The sequence below is a fragment of the Gymnodraco acuticeps genome, unplaced genomic scaffold (assembly GCF_902827175.1).
Source record: "Gymnodraco acuticeps unplaced genomic scaffold, fGymAcu1.1, whole genome shotgun sequence".
NCBI classification, from domain to species: domain Eukaryota; kingdom Metazoa; phylum Chordata; class Actinopteri; order Perciformes; family Bathydraconidae; genus Gymnodraco; species Gymnodraco acuticeps.
Window position 1 is genome coordinate 1,616,154 of NW_022991003.1, and position 20,679 is coordinate 1,636,832.

Here is a 20,679-nt window from a genome sequence, read left to right on the forward strand (position 1 = left end):
TGTCACTGTCTCTCACACACACACACACACACACACACACACACACACACACACACACACACACACACACACACACACACACACACACACACACACACACACACACACACACACACACACACACACACACACACACACACACACACACACACCACACACACACACACACCACACACCACACACACACACACACACACACACACACACACACACACACACTGTGATCTCATTAGCAATATTGGTGCGTGCCGAATCTCCATAACAATTACCCCCCCCCGGTTGTGTAAGCGCTGGTTGTTTGGTGCGTGACATGATCTGGATAACATGGAGAGCGAAATGGCACGAAAACAAACACACCCATTCCTCCAGACCCTCACATACACCAGGCCAATGCCACAGATATATCAGGCTGGTGGGCCAACGGGGGTCCTGGCCGGTCGTTCGTGGAGAATGAGAGGCTTCTGTCTGAGAATGGTGTGAAGGAGCGCATGTACTTTTTATTCTGATTAGTTTGTGGATTCCGTGTTTGAACTGACTGCTTGCTTGTGCGTGAGTGTGTCATTGTGGCAGCAGGTGGGTGTCCTGCTCAGATATTGGCATTCAGCCAGTAGATCTGGGCCATGGGAGGAGGAGGAAGAAGAGGAGGAGGAAGAAGAGGAGGAGGAGGAGGAATTACAAGCGCTATGACCCAGCGGACTGTTGACTGACAGGAACAGTGGCTGTGCACGCGCACACTGAGTATCAGGCTACACTCCAGCACAAAAAGCTCCAGTACTAAATTCATTTCATATGACCCGGTGGTGGGACAGCATATTTCTTAGTGCAATTATTCAAACACTTTTTTCTCTCCTCTGGTACTGTTACACATTAAGGAGGAGTTTCGGCAAAATGTGTGTTTAGTTTCCTTTCTGAAGGAGAAAATATGTAAATGATGAAAATATACACATGCGTTTATTCTGGCTTGCTTGTTCCTCCCTTGTGCCAGTACATCTCCTTCCTGGACGAGTGCTGAAGGGGAACACCTGCTCCCACACGTGATGAGGACTCTGCAAAGATCAGAGGAAACCCTTTCTACGTTTGCTCTATTGGCATCAGAAAAAGCAAAGTGGTCTTTTGGGGTGGAAAGAGCTCTCAAGAGAGATTGAAATTGAAGAAATGAATGATATAATTTATTTCACTGTGAAGTGTCCCAGCTGGTGGTATAATGTCTGTTTATAGTGCCATTAGTGATGTCAAACGGGTGTAAAAACAGTCATAGTATTCCAAAGCAGTTAAAGAGGCTGTTTAATCGGAGTCAATGTGAACGTCTTTGTAGGCTGTTATTTATCGAGGGTAAGATGACAGACCCATGTTGACAGCATGTATCTGAGGATTTGTGATTGTATTATTGCACGCACTGATCAACCATCGTAATCTGACCCATTGGCCAAACATCTATTGATATGTTTTATTCAGAGCAACCATTTTGTTGTTAATAAGCTCACAATGCATTTGATAAATCAAAGTTTGAAATCCCCTGTTATTAGACAGCAAATTGCTTTGTTTAATAATCTGTTGGCTAAATATTCCTAAAAATAGAACTTGAATATTTATTTAGATGTATGCCCTTCCTATACAAGGAAATTGCCAATTCTTTAGATCTCTCACTCTTTCTTGCTTGTTCGCTTACTCACACATACATCCATATTCACCCTACACGCACCAGCACTCTTTTAATTAAAGCTATCTCTTGTGCACACACACTCAAGTCCCTCATTACATCTCAGCTAGTTCAGCAAGACATGTTCATTTACTTTGACTGTATAAGCATTCGGCTTGGTATGGAAGCATGCCAGAAAGTAGGACATGCATATTAATCAGGCTGCCTTTCTTCATCAAGGGCTTTAATTAAACAGGTTTGTCACAGTTGCTTTTACAACAGCAAAGGAATCATAATTATGAATAGAACAAACATGAGGTCAACACATGTTTGTGTGTTGTACAGTTTATGTATATTGTTGAATGACAAATAATTACTTTTAGTGAGTCTTTGCTCAGTATTTTATGTAAATAATTACCGTATATTGCTAGAGGCAGTTTTTGACTTTTCTTTCTTGTTTTAAAGGTCACCAACATGCTATTTTTAGGCAATAGCATAGGTCTCAGATATATAAAAAACATGTTTATGAAGTGTTTTGCTCAAAATACCGAACAGATCACCCATTCTAGCCATGCCTCATATCCCTCGATTTCACTTCCTGTTTCAAAAGTGCTGATTTGGGGTATAAAGCTAAAAAATAATAATTGATAAATAAAAAAGGAGGGGGCTGAGCTCATGCGGGACCCGGCAGCTACTGTCTAAACTAAATACTGCCGTGATGAAACGCCATATCAAGGATTTTCAAGGATTCTTTCTGAAACAGTTTGGAGCTCAAAGGCTTTCTCTCTTGCCGGTTATACCACAAGGTGAGTTCCTTTTGATTTCCTGCTTCTTCACACACATGCTCTCCAGTACAGGTTAGCTCTCAGTGATAGCGATGCTAATGTGACCACCGACCATATTACGTCCAAAACAGTCGGGCATTGTTTCTGATAGCAACTTTCTGATGGTGCCGTGGGTCCACATTTCCGATATTACGTCATATCGCAAATCTGGATCAGCTCCGTTGTAGCCCCGTTTTTAGAGATTTGGGTACGGAGGAAAAGAGAGAGGGTTTTATTTTTTGCCGCTGCTTGAGTTCCCTGGCACACCAGGGACACATATTTATGTATAAAAGACATAAAAAAGTGCATTTTGCATGATAGGTCCCCTTTAATTAAATGAATAACTCTGCTCCTTGAGAATGTAAGGTTACAGAAACTACTGATTGGCACACATTCAGAAATAAAAATTGGCAGGGAGTTGACATTTTATAACACAGGGGTTTACAACCAGCACAGAACAGAAAGTGAAACGTCTTTTAATGTTTAATAGCAAAGCAGTGGGCTGCTCTGTTTGGATTAACATCTCATTGCAGTTCACACTTAAAATAAATTGCAGTTGGATTGAACTCAACAATGTTTCTTTTGCTGATTTCCTCGGTTAACACCTTATGCAATTATATTATTCAGCTTAAACAAACAATAAGCCACAGTTCATTCACAGGTTTTAGCTTTCATGGTGATTCAATGTGCTTGGTTTCTTTATATGTTCATGTCTTTGTTCTCATACATACACGTCAGTCAAAGCTGTGAAGAAATATAAATTAAACACCCACAGTTGTCAAGATGCTGTATTGATGTTGTAGAAATGTGGGGGCATAAAAACCAAGAGTATAGAGGTGAGGAAATGACATGAAACACTAGTCTCATGCTGGATGTAAATGCACTTTTGCTAAGAGAGCTACTTGTGCTCAACCATATCAGTGTTGTTGAGTATATCCTGATCAAAATCATAAACCCCCATCTTTATAAATCCTGAGATCTACAAAAAAGGCCTGCACGCTTTAGGAAGCAGTATCCCTATTTCCTTAGAAGCGTCAAGTGATACAGTTATCTTTTTTGAGTTCATATAATACTACCCAATAGGAGTGCAGTACTGTAGTTCTGGTTTTTCAATTACTGCTTCAAAATCACTATCATTGCTCTTTCACAGGCCTCTCATTTCATTAGGTCATCCTGAACAAGGGATCCCTGCAAAATATCCGTGGTAACGCTCATGTCAGCACTTTGTTGAGAAAACGCTGCCACCAGGGATTTACAGTCATGGTAAAGTGAAACACGGAGCTTTGAAGATGGAGATTATAATCATGATTAGCTTTACAACAGCCTGAAGTGTGAATTCAATTCTATACAAACAGACTCAAAATGCTGACTCCATCACACCCCTCAGGGCACCAATAAAACTGCAACACTGTGCCCCCTAATAGCTTTCCTCAGGGAGTGTGATCTTGATCCTGAGTGATGTCTTTAAGCCTGCCCATTGAGTTTACATCACTCTTTTATTAGTTATATTTGGCTTGCTGCAAATGGCCAGTTTGTGTGTTTCTGTCTAAACCAGTTCTCTGTTTTCTTTGTACCAACTGGAGCTTTAAGAGTTTTGTGAGTTTACCGTAATTTGTGCCAACGATAAACAAATTAAATCCCACTGAGCATTGCTACGGGTGGCTGCCCTCACCACGACAATCTGGAGTTTCCCCTTTGTCCTCTGATGTAGAGCCAGCTGCCTGCCTGGGAGATGAACAGCGGGCCTACCGCATCATGGAGAAAGCGCAAGAAGAAATTAGGGAGTTTAGAGAAGAAACAGTCATAATGGAAATACTTTCAAAGTCTATTGACCGAAGACAAAGGAACAAAGAACATATCCTAAAAAAATTGACAATGAAGGATCTTGTTATTTGTATGCAGGAGATGTCCCTTCCTGTCCTCCAAGTTAGCAATATTGACTCATGTTTAAATGTAGAGTCTGATGGCATTTAAGTGTGATGCAAGCCCTCTGCTCTGGATCAGTACGGATGCTTTATTTTGCCCTGTCTCCAATGAATGACATCATGGCTCACGTACTACAGGGTAGATCTCCACTCCAGTCATTTGTCTCGTTGTTTTGGCTTGCATGCTTAGTCTTTCACAAACATTACATCCTATCAGTCACTTGTCACAGCAAACCCAGACTGCATTTATCCTCAAAATGCTTGAGTCATGATATAATCCCTTTACCATGGAGACAGATTGGTTTATGTTGGGCTAGGTTTCAATAGAGTCTTTTGTCTTTTTGTATCCATATTTTTTCCAATGTTGATCCAGTTATATTCACACACCCTGAAGCTAGTTGTTGGTTAAAAGCATTTTAGATCTTTGTAGACACTGGATTTGAACATCACATCCTAGATAACAAAAACTTGCAACTTCTTCTTTTGCAGCAACAGAATCTCTTAAGACTTTCTCTTTCAATCTGCAATTCAAAAACCTTCCCAGCTCTTGGAAAGGTCATGGAGAAGTCTTGGTGGTTTCTGTCTTGGGAACAAGGTCTCGGCCTGAAGACACGCTCCATGGACTGTTGCAAACAGACCTCTGCCCATCCTGTGGCCTCTCAGCCCACTTATGGCGCTTTTCCACGGCAGGACCTAGCACGGCTTAGTACGGTATGGTTAGGCCTTGGTACGCCAGGCTCACTTTATGCTGCGTTTCCATAACAGTTTAGGAACTGGTGTAGTAACTATGGTAACGCAGTGTAGGCGGGGCGATCGGCTGTTCGGCGGGAGGAGGGCCCCTGCGTAAAACTGCAGTGACGTCATCTTCAATGCGAACCACAAAACCAAAACATCAGCCGTTAGCAGTTAGCACTCAGAGCTCACAGCTCCTCATATCTGTTCAGAAACTAGACAAAAGTTAAACAAGTACAAACCACAGACTGTCTGTGTCATGGCTAATACAGTCGCTGGTTTATTTATGTCTGTAGGCCGTTGTTGTGAGTGTGGACGGAGCATATACTGCGTTAGCTTAGCCTGATCGATCCGATCTCCATTCAGAAAAAACACGCATTTTAAAAGGTTTTTCGTCTGCCGTCTTGTCTGCAAACCGGTATCAGTATGTTGTTACTTCGGCATCATTTTAAAACGTGTATTACAATTAAATCAGGGTAAAATATGTTCATTTTGTTCACCCCTTGCCAGCGATTCTCTCTGACCATTCAGCAGTCGAGTGTTTACGCCACTAGTTTAGCATATTCAGCCCGGTAAGAACCTCGATTTTGGAGGGCCAGAAAAAAGGTGAAAAACTACCCCTAGTTGAAAAGCAAAAAAAAGCAGGCCGGGCCAAACCGTGCTGCAGTGGAAAAGCGCCATTAGGCTGCAAACAAAACCAATCTAGCTGCATAGCTAAGAGAAGGAAACATCTGCACATTTCATAAGAAACCCAGAATATTTTATGAATGTTTACGAGCACACTGTTACTGTCTGTTGTTGTTATTCAAAGTCTGAATATATCCTTATTATTTCAAAACATTGTGTTTGCCACAGAAATAGAGCAAAAGTGGGTCACCAAAACAGAGTCTTGGCTCAATAACAATGTTTGTCAAGGGAAGAATTTAAGAAATTGCCTTCCAGTTCAACAATTCCCAATAGCAACTTCCTGACAATTTCCTCCTATACCTTTTTCACAATTTTTCTTAAAACCATATTTCTTTGCCATGGTCAATCCTAACTGAACAGGATGGTAATAAGCCAACATGTCGATGTCTTTGAAACCTTCTGTTGCTCTAGAAGCCAGCCAAGACCAGTAATGTCATATGTGGTTTGAGGGCTCATATCATGCAGTCTTTGATTCAGGTTCTGTTGAGCTTGGCATGTTTTCTTCCCAAAGGGATCTTTTAGGCTGAGTTTGAGTTGAAGATCAAAGGCCCGGTGCATGTGCAAGTTGCCCAAGGCTCACGGCTCGACCTTTCAAATCTGATACTCTCCACTCCTGACAGGTCGACTCAGACTCTTGCTGATCATTTCCCAGACACTATGCATGAAAGTTGTCCATCATGGCAGCATAGCAGCAGCCTGTAAATCAAGAGAGCCTGTGGAGGCATTACAATAGGCACAGCTCAAGGAGTGGGTGCAAATTGCATGAGTGCTGTTGGGATGCAATAAAACTGTTTGCATCGCAGTAGCAGTAGCTCTGTGCGCTCAGCTCCATATCAGCCCTGATTACCATCGCTTAACCGCCATAAAGGGACATATGTTGCTGTTTAGCTATCTGCCTGCGTAGAAATACATCAGAGCCAGAGGAAGGAAGTGGTCCCGGCTAAAACCTGGAGCCCAGGGGAGGGTTGGCCTGATTTGACATATCTCTCTTCTTATTTTAGTCGTCAGATGTGGGTTCTTTTTAGACTTTCTTTAGGATTGATCTGATGGTCTCCTGTTTTCTTTAGATGTTGTCACTCTCTTTGCTTTTCCTTTACCAGCATTCCTTAGCATGGCACTAGTTGCAAACCTCTTTATATAAATAAGATCATACTAAATCATAAGAATTGCATCAAGTTGGATTAGATGTTTTTACTCACACCTCACACCTGCATGTGTTCACTTCAAACTAACATTCTGTTCATTCCCCCCCCCCATCCTCTGCCCTCTGGCAGCCAATATTAGTGTTGGATTATACATTAAAGCCCGAGTCATGTTTAGCAAGTGGACCCTCTTAAAACAAAAAATCAAAAGTCTTTCCGTGTAAACAGACTCCCCACCTCTAAACTCTTGGCTGTAATAGTTAAGAGCCGCTAGCTGGACTCAACACTAACAATTCCTTATATAGCTGGCTTTCAGGCCTGACACCTGAATGCCAGGCCTGCAGCGATGAATTTAGGGCAGGGGAGTGGTTCATGTCTAATTTCTGATGACTCATGGCTTTTTAATGAGAATTGGGACATCAAAGTTGATCGGAGGCTGACATTGCAATGGTTCCTCTGTGTGAATGGAGATCAGGAGGGAGCAGTGCTTTGAGGCTCGTTCTTAGATGGTGCTTTGTAGAGGGCACGGTTCCAACGGAGACTTATAAAGTCTCTAGATATTTAAGCTCTTCAAATGTAAATTGGCAAATGAGACGACACTCTACAATGGAAGTGGCAGATGTTTATTTGCCTTGCCGCATCAATTTTGCGTCGGCTAAATGTTTTTGTTTGTTTTGCTCTGCTTGTCATATCTTAGAGAAGAGAAACAGACGTCAAAAAGGCAGAGATGCTAACAATATCTTTAGTATTCTTCTTTCTGTAGTTGTATAGCAGGCTTAAAAGGCTTTTAAAGCAATATTTAAATTTTACAAAAGCTATACATTTCATTTGAACAAAGGGTATGATAAAAATTGTTTCTTAAATGTTATGTATTTTCTTGTGGTAGCAAAAGCCTAGGCATTGAAATGTCAAATATCGGGCCAATTGTCAGTGATAAAAAACCATGAGACCTATTCCTCCCTTATGCATCAGCAGGTCTCAGTTTCACACAATTATACAATGTGGATATAATAATTATTTGATACCAAAATATTCCCTCAAGTGGTCATCAGCGTTTATGTTGGACATTTTGTACAAAGGTGGATTATTAATGTCCTGAGCTTCTCTTGATTTAAATGTGGACACACAAACAATAATGTCAGTTTCTTTGTCATTTCTTAAAATAAATCCATTATTTCTAATTAGCCTGTATGTGTGTGACTTCTGATGAGTAGGAGCTCACCATTAGCACTTGATGGTGGGTGACATTAAGCTGACATCTGCCCTCTCGCCTCTTGTCTGCAGGAACATTGGCTGCAGCCCCAAGATGCCCCGTGGCGTCGTCTGAATCAGCAACTTCTGCTGCTCTCAGACGGAAAACACTCCCGACAACAAGGAGCTGCATAACCTGCAAGGTAAGCACAGTCACTTTTGTTATCGGTTATTATGTGTGCTGCACCAGCTCTGCAAATTAAACAAATCTAACTCGCCGCCTCAATCTATCCCGTCAGTAATATATATTGTCAACAGCTGCGTCAGATTTGAATTTGAATTTATATTTGTTGCATTAAACTGAGTACTTATATTTTATTTTAAACATTTGTATGTGCTGAGGGAGTTTTCCCTTTCTTCTTTTGTATGAGCTTTGGCTGGTTTGGGAACTGTTGCTGATGTGGGCCTGTAAAGACATTAAGAACATTTTGTTATTCAAATAAACTGTAGTAAAAGCCTCCGACCACATCACAACAACAGCAAGACCAATACATGGACTACTTCAACCTCACTATTCCGACATCCTGGTTGTGATGTGTTATTCATTCTGATAGCTTTGACCTGACATAATATTTGAAATAGTCATAGTTTACACAGGGTTAGTCATCCTTGCACAGGGAGACGTAATGGGCATATTGTGTGTTTGGTTTCTGTCCTCACAGCCTTGACTTTGTGCCTGCCCCTCAATAAATCTGCCTTTTTGTAACAAGTATTCTCACGCTTTGGCACAGAGGAACAATTACAAAGCAGTCAAATGTGTCAAACTGCTCACCCTCACCCTGTTAACTTAGCTCTTGTGGGTACCGATTTGTGTCTGTGTGTTTTATTATAGTGAGGCTTTCCAGAAAACATTTGTTAAGTAAGTAAAGTCTCCCCATCTCGGCTCACACTGAGAAGCCCAGCATGCATTGTGTTGTTATACTACCCGTGACTAAAGGAGAGGTCATAGTCAAACACATTTCTTTCCTTACACATTCCTTGTACTACAATGAAAATATACATTATTTTGGGTGTAATACAACATGCTAAGAGCATTAAATATATATTCTTATGTAACTGAATACTTTACATGTCGAAGTTCAAATGATTCAATCGTTACGGGGAAAAACATATTTTTAGTGTGCACTCCTTTTTCTCTTGCTGGGAAAGGATTTAATCACTTCTGACTTCATGACCGAGGTATTTCAAAATGTTAGCTTCACGTCACCTACAAAGCTCAGCAGCTATTTCTAGCCATGTTTTTGTTCTGTTTTGGTAGTTATTATTAACTCGTGCTTTGACGTGTGAGACTGCTATGTTGTCTGATGTTTAGTCTCAGTAAGTCCCTCTGCATCTGATGCCAACATGGCTGTCATTGCTGTTCTATTTCACATTGACAATACATATTTCCTCCTCCTCCTCCTCCTCCTCCTCCTCCTCCTCCTCCTCCTCCTCCTCCTCCTCTCCTCCTCCTCCTCCTCCTCCTCCTCCTCCTCCTCCTCCTCCTCCTCCTCCTCCTCCTCCTCCTCCTCCTCCTCCTCCTCCTCCTCACTGACATTTCAGCTTTGTTTTGCCTGTTGTTGTGTCTTGCAAAGATACTCTGCTCATGTTGCTACAGGAAGACAGTTTTCTAAGTTAGATGTCATTTGAATTTGTTCTACATTTCATGCAAAGTATGAAGCATTTGCAAGAGCCTTAATCTATATTTCGATATTTGCATTATATGATATGAATACTTTTTAGATTAATACATTTTAGATTTTGAATTCACAGTGTGTTTGCTTTTCTACTACTGTATTTTAATCCGCCATGTAAACAAATGTAAAATAAATTACTTTTAGAGCACGTCATAAGGTTTAAAAGTGCTGAACTCATTAGCATTACAGATTTAGCTTTTAGTGCAATTTGTATACATTATTTCTTCACTTAAAGGGGACCTATACCTATGTCTTTTATAAATAAATATGTGTCCCCGGTGTGTCGGAGAACTCACGCAGCGTAAGAAAAATAAATTCTCTCTTTTCCTCTGTACCCAAATCTCAAAAAATGGGGCTACAACGGAGCTGATCCAGATTTGCGTCCGATATGACGTAATATCGGAAATGTAGGCTGGCTTTACAACCACGGCCCTATCAGAAACAATGCCCGACTGTTCTGGACGTAATATGGTCGGTGTTTACATTAGCATCGCTAACACTCAGAGCTAACCTGTACTGCACAGAGCATGTGTGTGAAGAAGCAGGAAATAAAAAGGAACACACCTTGTGGTATAACCGGCAAGAGAGAAAGCCTTTGAGCTCCGTACTGTTTCAGAAACAATCCTTGATAATCCATGATATGGCGTTTCATCACGGCAGTTTTTAGTTTAGACAGTAGCTGCCGGGTCCCGCATGAGCTCAGCCCCCTCCTTTTTCTTTTAGCAATTCATTTTTTTAAAGCTTTTTACCCCAAATCAGCACTTTTGAAACAGGAAGTGAAATCAAGGGAGATGAGGCATGGCTAGAATGGGTGATCGGTTTGGTATTTTGAGCAAAACACTTCATAGACATGTTTTTTATATATTTGTATATATCTGAGACCTATGCTATTGCCTAAAACTAGCATGATAGGTCCACGCCGCCACAAATCGCTCTGTACACAGGCTCCAGCTGACAGACCCTGCCATCCTGTCTCGTGGAGGATCAGGGGGATTTTTAAGGGGAGATGATTTAAGTGGGTTTGTTTTTGACGTAATTATCCTCTAAATGCAGATTCCCTGATAGCGAGGTCATTAACTTCAGTGTGTTCAAGAGGATGGAAGAATGTGGCTTCCGCATCTCTTCCTGATTTCCTCTGGGGAACTTCATTAGTGAGTCTGAGGATGGTGGTGTCTGGGGTTATAATTATCCATGAATATATGATGACAGCAGTGGTTAAGTCAGAGACGATGCAAAAGCCAACATTTGTGCTGTATTTATTGACGCTCTTCATTAGAGATTAAGAAACAAAGGATTAATTTACAAGAAAGACTTTATGATTTTGTTTAAAGGAAATAAAAGTCTCTTTGCTTCAGGGCAAAGCTCTTAGTGCTTGGAAAGTACCACATTTCCCCCTCCCCTGGCGCCCCCCCCCCCCCCCCCCAGGCTTCGGTTGGGAATGCAAATCAATGCTGGCAACATTTATACTCTAAATAAAATGAGCACAGTTTGCATATGACTGAATCATACTGATAGATTATTGGATTGAGAGCGTGATAAAGTCACTTGCCTTGACAACATAGATATCGATGCATTTATATATTTTTGCTTATATTCTCTATATAAATGATTCAGGGGAATTCTAAACAAGCTGTGGTAAAATGAGTTTCATTTCATTCATTCTCTGCTTTCCTTCATTTCCAACAGCTTTCTTTGTAAGAACTAATGCAATAAAATCCAGCTCAACAAACAACCGCTCAAGTCAAGGCCCATCAACTCGCAGAATCCCTTGATTATGATTGTTAGAACAAATGCAATGTAAACACTTTACTGTAACCTCAGCCTTTTTTTTCTCTCTTTTAACAATTCTATAAGCTAGTATCTGAACACACATTTTTCTACAGAAGTTAGAGTACAGGAATAGTACGTTATGTCAAATGATTAGTCTTTCAATTAGCCTTCATTATTTACTATATGTCTTAATTAGTGGTGCACGATAATTATCGGTCCGATATTAGGAATTATGACGTCATCCCGATAAACCCGATAAAAGTATTAATAGCCCCGATAATATACAATATATTTTTTGGGTAAAAAAAAGAAAGAAATACTGCGGTGTGGGTGGATTGGGATGAGGGGCGCTTGTTTTTCCCTCGGCTCCTCCCGTTTTGCCAGTACTGTGGTATTAGTGGTTTAGGAAGAGACGAGTTTTTCACAAATCCAGCGCTCCCTAACTCATAGCTGGCTGTGACGTAAATGGTGTGCGGCCGTGAAGCCAGGACAGTAAACCAACATGTCGTCGGTAGTATGGGACTATTTCAAAGTTTCAGAGTTAGATAGTTCGCTTGCTATTTGTATTAACAAATGCAGAAGTTCCACGAGGAGGGAAAAAGGCAACGAGCTATAATACTTCCAACCTGATTAGTCACCTGAAACATCGCCATCGCTACGATGGTGTGTTAAAAGCGTACGAAGACGCCTGCGCTGCTAAACTAGCGGCAAATCCAAAGCCAGCTGCAAAGGCACCGGGGATTTTACCTATCGACGAGGCTTTTGAAAAAGGCAAGAAGTTTGCCAGAGACGACCCCAGGGTTAGTTTTGTTCATAGTAGTAATGCTCATGTCATTTGCTCACTACTAGTCTTTTTTTTACCACCAGGTGTGCAAAAACTACAGGTACATTTAATATATATATTATATTATTATCGGTTATCGGTATCGGTCTTGAGAAGCAGGAAGTTATCGGTATCGGTTTCAAAAAAACAATATCGTGCATCCCTAGTCTTAATTACAAAATATGTTTTATAGGTGAACAGGTGACAGCCAGGCTACTACTATAGATAGCTCTCCGGATAAGAGTTAGATACTTAACATCTGAAAATTGCAATATACTGTCCTAAATATCTGAGGGACTTGTATAAAGCACCTCACCTTGGGATTGTAGTCTAACGTTGAGCCGCTTATGATGAAGCAAAATGAAGAACTCAAACAGAATACCAATTGAAAGTTTTAGAAATGATATAAGACATGCATTGGCAGTACATCTAGTCCCCTGGCTCTGACCAAGATATATTTTAAAGTGCAAATTCTTTCATTTTCTTGCATATTTCCTTAAATCCTTTGACACTTAACTAATAACATTTGCAATGTAATATGCCTAAACTGTTTTGTTTTGAAAGACATGAAGATCTTTCTAGTTTCAGCTGATCTGGGTAGAATATCTGATTTTGCTTCAAATAAAGCTACATTTGTTCACCCTTAGTTTGACCTGACTTTGTATGTTCTGTTTAATTGCTTGTGGCTTTGCTACATAGGCCAAGTGTACCGTTTATGTCCCTGTGGAGTTCGGGACCACTCTGGACGTCTGTGTGTATTGACTGGCAGTATGTATAGATCCATCAAGATTACACACTGTTGACTCATGGAAGCTCTTTAGGTTACTCTGCTTATTGATCGCTGCATTTCCCCGCTGTTATTGTCCTTGATAAATGGATTAGGATGTGCTCTGTGCCCTTTTTTACTCTCTAGAGTTACCACTTCAACAATGCTGACTAAAACTGCCCTTGCAATCTTGCTTTGAATTAGGACATCATTGATAAGGTTTGAATCAATTAAGCCACAGAAAATGAATCTAACTTTCAGGAAATGTAGTGGAAAAGTGGAAAAATATAGACCTTGGTGAGTGGTTCGTCCTTGGAGCCCATCATGTCAATGCAGCCAAGGTCAGTGTAAATCAATAAAAGAGTGGGTGTCTGGAACATGTATTCCCATCACTCTCTTACTTTCTCTCAATCCCTGACTTTCCCTGAAGGCACCGCTAAGTGGGCTGTGGAAACCAGCAGCTGTCGGATTTCCCATCAGAGCACCTCGGAGAGGGAAAGTGAATTTCACCAAGGGAGTCACAGAAGTCTGAAACATCAATATCCAATGATCTATGGGTCAGCTGTCCGCTCCGTTTCACTATAAGCATTAGTCAGAGGGAACCTCGGAGGTTCAACACTAGCTTAATGGAGTTACAAATCTTGTTAATTCCTTTTTTTTATTCAGGTTTTATTATATAATTACAAAAGTGTCAAGTTTTAGTTTGATAAGTTAGTAATTCATGTGTCAAAAAATTGAAATAATTAGACGGAACAACTGTATAAAGTATTTGTAATAACTTGAATATCCTAATTTACCTGATACATTCGTAACGTTCCTTTTAATAAACCCAGAGTTTAAATTCAAGAAAATGTCTTCTGGCCTATATCGCAACAACTCTGAAATAACTCCTTGCTTTCTCTTTCCATGACCAGGTTATGGAACAGAGGTCAACTAGTAAAATGACGTCAGCTTGACACCATTAACCTCACAGGACCAGTGGGAGTCTCGGTGGATTTAGGTAGCCTATTCAAAATGGTTAAAGAGGGGTGGGTGGCTGACTCCCCTAAATCTCCACAAGCTGTGACCCCCGTCTCCTCCACGCTGCTTGCTATAGTTATCCCAGGCCTGTTTCGACTTAGTTATGGCAGGAATGTGTCATTGCATGAGGAGAGGTCATCCCTCCTCATGGCTTTCCCCAGTCCTTAGTCAAAGCTGCCAAGATATGGACATGCTTTCCCACGCATGCAACCACCCTGCCATCCATCAATGAGGAATGTTGATATTTATTATGCAGCGAGCTTGACTTTGCTTTATCAAGACTATTTAGAGAAAGTATCTTTTTCTTTAAAGATCTACTTAGCCCGCAGTCTGGTCTCTAAATAAACATATGCTACAGTTTATTGTTCATCATAAATTAAAAGCAAGCCTTAGACTTTCTGTGGCCCCGCTGTGATATTTAACATTATTTTTACAATAAGCAGGTTTTTTCAGCATTGCTAAAGGCTCAGACACACCAACCTGATTTCGGCCGTCGATGGATGTCTGGCCGTCGATGAGCGTCCTGTCGCCCTACTCAGATTGGTGTGTCCCGCACCGTCGTGTATTTTTGGCCGTGCCGACAACTTCCGCCGCCGATTCGACATGTTGAATCGGGAGGCTGTCGGCTAAAGGCCGTCGGCCCAAGAAATCACTCTGATTGGCTGTTCAGCTTAGCGAATCAGTGCATGAGAAGCGAAACGGAAGTGAGGGACCCAAACAAACGAAGGCACACACAGACGGCTATTCTTTTTCATTTTCATCTCACACGGACGCAAGAATTTCTTCTTCATCATGGCGATCTGGAATGAAGACACCAAAGACCAACGCACACGCTATTTGTTGTTCGTTTATATCACGCAGTCTGTGCTTCTTCTCTCGGTGTATCACACAGTCTGTCTTCCGGTTGTTGCCTCTTTTTAATGACGAATACACACTACCGCCGCCTGCTGGTAAGGAGAGTTATTGCCACTCACGCATGCGCAGTTCGTACGTGCTACGTGTTGGCTGAAGTCTTTGCGGTGTGTTCCAGTGCGACTGTTGGCCAAGACGCAGGAGACGTGAGTGTTGGCCAAGACGCAGGAGACGTGAGACACAACAGTCGTGTTCCGTCGGGACGTGTTCTTTTAGTGTCAGTTTGGTGTGTCAGGGCCTTAACTCAACGACTTTAAGGACGAACATCTTGGTTTGCCGGTCCACCAATTTGTTGAAATCTATTCATGTTCCCCAGACAACGAATCCTGCTGACTTTGGTGAACACCAGATAATTCCTTTAGTACCAACATGAGCTTTACTTTTGATGCTTCATTGAAACATCAAAACATCTATTTGGGATGAGTTTGAGCTTCTTGTGGGAATATCATTTTTTTCCAATACTTTTGTTTGTTTGCAAATACCAGCCTATCCATGTACACTCTTGATCTTGTTTTTTTTCTGACACATGGCTAACACTGAGCTCTACACTAATGGCTCCTCCAACATGCCACCAAATCATCACATATGTATGGCAATGCAACCACAACCACGTCATTTAAGCTGCTTTCCCACATGCGTCTTACCCCATAAAGCAGTGGCAATTTTCGGAGTCTCTCATCATGTGGGATTAGAGGCTTGAATCGGTTGTGTAAGATCTTCAGAGTAATTAACCGGCTCAGTACAGTCACCGTAAATCTGTCATCATTGGCCCGAGCGGAAACAAAATCATCAACATTCATAGGTAAAGCATGCGATGGTAAATTGGTATATTAAAATTGTGCATGTTTGACTGTTTACGCTGGTGATTTAGTAAAGACAGGGATATTTGACGTGGTTATATACCCAATAATTGCCTTGAGATGTAATGGAATGGATTAGTCATTTTTCCATGTGCATAAGGAAGTCATTAAGTATTCGTGTTAACATTGATACGTTACATTTCTGTCTCCAGTGCGGACAAATGTTAATCATTTCAAAGTGAAATGAAGAAAAATGACTATTAATCACTTTAACGATAACAAACCAGAGAAGTCAGAATGAAGTTCGGCTACAGGGATTTTGGAAATGGACATTCCAAGCTTTTGCACAAACACAACTCTTGAGGGGGGGATAGTTCATTTCATGGGTTGGTGGAAAATGAGTTCGCTGGTGACGGGCATCTTTCTTCAACCACTGGTCGAGCGTGTCAAATAAGATGTATAGATGATTTCATGAAAAACTTGATCATCACTTAAATCGCAGTTAAGCTTGATTTATTCTTCACAGTGAATGCTAATCTATCATGTGCTCGATTCTGTTTAATACTGTCTGCCAACTGAAATCAGCACTTTAGTTGAGGCAAGGGGGGGGGGGGGGGGGGGGGGGAATTCCCTGACTTCTGAAAATAGATCTAGTTTCTTCACACGGTGTCATGTAATCTATGTTTCATATTTATTGACCTATATTCTTCCCAAAGACTTTCAACTTGATCTGCGCCAAGCCCTTTAGTCCGACCACCTATTGTTTCAGTGTTTTGTCAACCTTGTCCTTCGTGGCTCTTCAAACAAGCTGAAGTTACAGCTGTTCAGCCCCCCCCCCCCCCCTGCATGCTTCAGGCTTTGAAGATGGAATGAGAAATTAGATGTCATGCTATGGAGTTGATATTAAAGTTTAAATGGAAAAGTTCTAAAAGAAGTATTGTGGTTTTCCAAATGAGAAATGCCTCTGGCTTTTCTATCAAAGGCACTGAGTCCGTGCTTAATTTCAGTCAAAGCATTGTCTGTAAAGTCACCAAGGGGACAAAGTTAAGAAAGATTTCTAAAAAAGGTATTTAAAACATGACAGAGAACGACTGTAAAAGTGTTCCCAGTTTGCATTGTAAACTTTTCCAAAGTATTTATCCGCGTTATTCTTTCAAGTTGATGAGCAGACGGGCAGGGTCTCATTTTTACCACAGGAGTTGTGTGCACACAGACGAGCACACACAAAATATCACATGATTAATGTCACTCGGTATTGGAGGTGATGTGCAAAACAAAGAAGTGGTACAGCATTGCCTGCGAGGGATTTATCATCCTGTCAATTTGTAAGGGATGTAGCTGCTATTAGAATCACATTATAGCTGAAACTAGAACCTAGACACATTGCTCTGCGCCTGGTTTATTGACAACCCAGGAGCAATCCTATTTAATGCAAATACTGGAAGTATGTACTCTCGTTTTACCGGAAAGAGGATTTTAGGGGCCAAGGGCCATGTAAAAATAATTGTATGATATCATGTAAACGACATTGCTTCCCAGAATAACTTGCAGGGATTTTCAGAAAAGAGGGATGGGCAGGTTCAAGTAGTATGTCCTCTGCAATTTTAGTAAGCCTAAGCATATACAAATACTGGTTTTGATCAAAGTAACTGCTGACCATTGTTATCTGGGTGGATGTTATGAGAGATGGGGCTTGGGTTTTGTGCTCGATGTGTGTAATCTTGCCTTGTTGGGACTCCTCTCCACCCGGCCAGACTCTGTTCTCTCACCCTCTATTGCATGTTTTCTCAGCTGTGTTTACATGCCAGCTCTGTGAAAGTTGAAGGGTGGGGTGAATACCTTCCTCTGTACCAGACCTCTGACATCTGTCAGGACTTAACATCATTCATTATTTACCCGTTACATAAAGCATAAATGCTGGTTTTACGCTCATGTACACATTGAAAACACTTTAATGTTGAAGAATTTTTTTTTTTTATATGCCTACTTCAACCTAATTTCTTGCTTTCACTGATGTAGCAACGTCATATTTTCCTGTACCCACATACTAATGTTACATACAATGACATATATTTAAAAAAAAACAACATTTTTTTATTAGATGGATGGTTAAATCTCAAAAGTATATATATTTTTTTAATAATTAAATAAATCTAAAAACGTCTAGTTAGAAAACTGAACAAATGATCACAAAAAGCTTTACATTTTGTATATTTTTTTATTAGATATAATTGTTACTCAATATATTCAATCTTAAAGAGCCAGTCTAATATTTGCCATCTAGCTGAAGGAATCTGAATGAAATCAGCTATAAATATTAGATGAGATATATATATATATATACCTCATTAGTTTATAAGTTCAGCTGGACGTTAATGTATTCCCCAATGGCTTCATTCCACCAACAAACATTTAATAGTTTTTTCGGGTCAGAAATATTCGAGCCGCACTTTAGGGGCCTCTCTAAATTCTGACCTACCACTTCCTAAACATACATATTTCCTCCATGACAAATAATGCAAGCCACTTGGTCAGTTAGCAGGAAAGAAAAGCATCTATACGACATGCATTATTGATGAGTATGAAAATTGAGCCTTTGAGCTAATCTTTCATCTGCGGTGTACAGCACATTTTGTACCTAAGATCTATGAGAGTCCACTTCCCGGCCCTCACCCTGCGCTACTGCTCCGTTATTGATCATTTGTGAATACCACACCAGAATAATGTGCAATCTCTATGCAAGCAATGGGCCTGGGAATGTGATATTTTGGTGGAGAAGGCAATATGTGGTAATAGATCACCTGAAAGAGTCAGTCAACCCCCAAGGTGATGGCAGTGCGGTCATCTTCTTTCCATTTTGCTGAATTAGACAATATAACAAGCTCATATTAATGAATATGAAGAGTTGCAAGTCTCCTTAAATGTTCTGTTACTTGATATCTAAAGTATTATATACAGCAAAGTCAATCTTTTGATTTGAAGAACTTGAATCCAACCTTATCTTTGTAGGTTTTTCTTTTTTTTCCTAGTGTAATTGGGCTTTCTAGTAAACTAAAAGTTTCTGTGGAATCGCAGCAGTCCGTCAGAAAGTCAAAGTTTGATTTGAGCTCTGGATATAAATAAAACACTTAATCTTGGCCATAAATTCTACATGACTTAAATGTCAAATACATTATGCCTCATTATTAACCCATTACTTATTTTAAGTGGTTATTGTATTACCTCTACTATTGGTTATAGAGTCTTATAGGTATTTTATTTGACTGTTACCCCTATCTTGAAGACATTAACAGTACTGAAGTAACTTTTGAGCAATTTACAATATAACTTTAATGAACTGCAATGCATTATCTGACAAATTCACTAAATTAAAGGTGCAGTACAGAGACATAGTTGAACACATTACCCAATTAAATTGACTGAAAGCACTGCCAAACAAATATCACATCAGGTTATTCTAGTCATGATTCAAATTCCCATATTGCAGTTTAGCTTGAGCTATCATGACATGGCTATTTTTATAATCAAAGTAGACAGTGTTGAAATATAACTTTAGATGGGTCCTGAACTGGTAATGTCATCAAGACGTTAACACTGAAACTATGTCATTGAGAAAGAATGAGGGACCATTAAGACAAAATGATTACCCAGAGTGCACCTTCCTTGATTCTGTTGCATTGCGATCAAATCTTTTGCTGTATGATTATGTTTTTAGTCATTTTTAAAGAGCATTTTCTGCTGCCAAATATATCTCCCATAACATCATCATACAATTAAAACATCTTAACTTCCCAAAATGTGCAATGTAGCAAGTGATAATTTGCTTTGAGATGCAATCTTAGACCAAAAGTAAGTCTAACTTCGGTCACATGGAGTTGAAAATAAAGGCCTTTTATTTTAAGGCCACTAATTTCAGAAGTCTGTCTTCTTGACATGTTTAAGAAAATACCCGGAGGCAGACCAAAGTATTTCAGTGAATATGACATTGTATTTTGAACTTGTCAGTTTGTGACTACCAACAATGAAAGAGGCTGCAGCGTATAATTACATCTCCCTCTGGAACCTCGAGAGAAAGTTGAATCCAAAGATTGCTTTTGTATTTAGAGGAGAGAGGACTGATCTGTGAAAAATGTAAACTCCTAAGTTGCATCTCATAAAAGCGAAGATGATTCTTTCTTTCCATTGTCACTAGGTAAAAACGTTCTGCCCTGGATTGATAGTCTGTTTATTTTCTTTGGAAACATTGTGGTTTCCTTCTTGCCAGAAAGCCCCACAGAGCCAGATCTGTCTTCAAGAGCCAAATGGCAAAAATGAAATGTAGTGAGCTTGGCAGGGGACCGGAAGAAGTGGAAACTATTTTTGGAGAGAAAAATAGAAAAGGTTTTCAAAAAGTCATATCATTTCTCTTTCAATATCTCATCAAGGTGAAACATAAACTTGGATGAGTTGGATGAATCCCAGATGAAGTATGAAGGTTCCATTACAGGCTTTGTGTTTCTGTGCTCAGGCATTTCAGAAGACTGCAGATGGTCAGGACGAAGTTTACCGAAGAGTAGATACAAAAAGTTATTTCAACAAGAAGAATCATTACAATTGTGCACAATGAGTAAAAGTGCAGCAGCTTAGTAAAACCACATTGTCTTGTTACATTTGATAAATTGATAACAAAAATGTTCAACTTAATTCAAACCATCCAAGCCTGACGTTGGCTG

The 20,679-nt window shown here is 40.3% G+C and overlaps 1 protein-coding gene across 1 annotated transcript in view; it reads left to right on the forward strand.

Moving 5' to 3' along the window:
• peak1 (pseudopodium-enriched atypical kinase 1) overlaps positions 1–20,679 on the forward strand; it is a 108,481-nt gene that overhangs the window by 17,124 nt on the left and 70,678 nt on the right. The window contains 1 exon segment of the mRNA XM_034236130.1: positions 8,234–8,343. The gene's annotated coding sequence lies outside the window, so the exon portion shown is untranslated.